Source organism: Sus scrofa, chromosome 4, assembly GCF_000003025.6.
Source record: "Sus scrofa isolate TJ Tabasco breed Duroc chromosome 4, Sscrofa11.1, whole genome shotgun sequence".
Lineage (NCBI taxonomy): Eukaryota > Metazoa > Chordata > Mammalia > Artiodactyla > Suidae > Sus > Sus scrofa.
Window position 1 is genome coordinate 63,775,039 of NC_010446.5, and position 1,984 is coordinate 63,777,022.

General features: G+C 38.3%; 1 pseudogene; it reads right to left on the reverse strand.

Moving 5' to 3' along the window:
* On the reverse strand, positions 305-1,200 carry LOC100157395 (annotated as a pseudogene).

A 1,984-nucleotide genomic window follows, 5' to 3' on the forward strand; every position in this document is an offset into this window, starting at 1 on the left:
AGTAAAAAAGCTAGAATTCTGTGCACCACTATGCAGGGGTCTAGCACCCTCCAGCTTCCAGCAGAGCAAAGGGAGCAGAAGCTTTTTCTTTTCTCCCAAAGAGCATTGGTGTTGAGTCCATAAAGTTTTTGTTGGGATAAAAACGAATTTGGAACAGAAACAGGTAAATATTCTTTTCTCACTGAATTCTGCTTTATTTCCCTCCAAAATAAATTGAGAATCGTGGTAAAAAGAGAAAAGAGAAAACAGGGCAGCTGAGCACAAGAGGGAAAAACAAACAAACAAACAAACAAATGACTGCAACTTACTCCCAGACACTGGAAAAGATTGAAAAAGGTTGGAATCCATCAGTGTTCCATTCGTCATCTTCTCCTTCATCCTCCTCCCTTCTTTTCCATCATCATCTTCATCTTCATCCGCTGCTTCATCCATATCTTCCAACCCTTCTTCCTCTTCATCATCACATCTTCTTCTTCTCCTTCCCCCTCCTCATCATCCATGTCAGGAACCGAGTAGTGCTGCAATGGATTTGGCCAAATATCATCTTTGATGACCTCTCCTAACTCATCTGCACCTGCATCAGAATGATCAGGAAACCAGGTGAAGAAACTCTCTGGTTTCTCATGCTGTCTCTTCCTGCTGGCTTTATTCTGCCTTGACTTGAATGTTTCATCACATCCTTTCTGGATTTCCATTTGATTTCAGTGAACTTTGAGGGTGGGTCACTACTCTCATTCCAATGAAATTTTGGGGAGGGAACTTTATTTTTGAAGTAAGGGTTTGCATCAAAATACAAATCTATTCTGTAACCTGATTTATCTTCAAATTTATCTTCAAATTCTGTCATTTCAACTCTTGTCAAATAATGCAATGCTTCTTCATCCTCCTCCCCAAACAGTGCAGACACTTGTGGGTGGTTGACAAATGATACCATCAAATTTGGGATTTTGGCAATAATTTCTGTCCTCTTCTGAAAAAATGGTTGGCAGAGTTTGTTATATTTCTGTTCTGCTTTCAAAATCTCCCTGGCTTGTTGTTAAGTCCATCTGTTTCATTTTGTACTTCATCAATATGTTCAATTGCTTCTTGCTGTTCTTTTTCTTCCTTTGGCAAGTTCCAAGTTTCCTCTGGGTTGGGTGCAGGAGTTGGTCTTGGTTTCTTTGCTTGAGGTGGTAGTGCAGACTGGTGTTTGGGGGCCATCCTGTGAGAAAAGATAAGAATCCACCAAGGGGTAGAAGCCATTGAAGGAGCTCTGAGAACTCTATAGTAATTCTTGAAATCATGTAGTCCTTCGACTTTTTATTTTCCAAAATTATTCTGGCTATTCTGTTTGTGTGTGTGTGTGATTCAAAAAATGTTTTTGAATCAGGCTTGTCAATATCTTTTAAAAAGATCCTGGTGGGATAGTGATTGAGAATGCATCAAATCCATAAATCAGGTTGGGGGAAATTGGCCATAACAATGCTGAGCATTCCAGTAAATGAATATGGTATATATCTCCATTTATTCTGGTCTTTGATTTCTTTCATCAGAGTTTTGTAGCTGTCAGAATATTTTGCTGCATATATTTTGTTAGATTATTTTTTCCTAAATACTTGATCCTGTTGCTAATGTAAATGGTATTGCTTTCTGTGTTCCATTTTGTGGGTTCATTTCTTCAAACCACATATCCATTTTCATTATGCTTTTACTATTCTTTCCCTCCAGTTAACACCTGGATTATTTTAACAGTCTCTGTCATTGCCTTCTGTGTCTGTAGTCAGTGTTGTCAACATTTTATTCTCAGCCAGTGTTCTTCAACCACAGCTTTCCTCCTGTTATTCACATTAAAACTCTTTGCATACAACCTCTGCAGAATAGTATTCAAGACAGTCTTTACGACTTTTCTGCTATTTCACAAAAGTGATTTGAGTTCATCTAGGCATTAAGTATCTTTTTTGAGTTCTGGAATTTCAGATATAAGGGGAGGAGGGAAAGAACAATA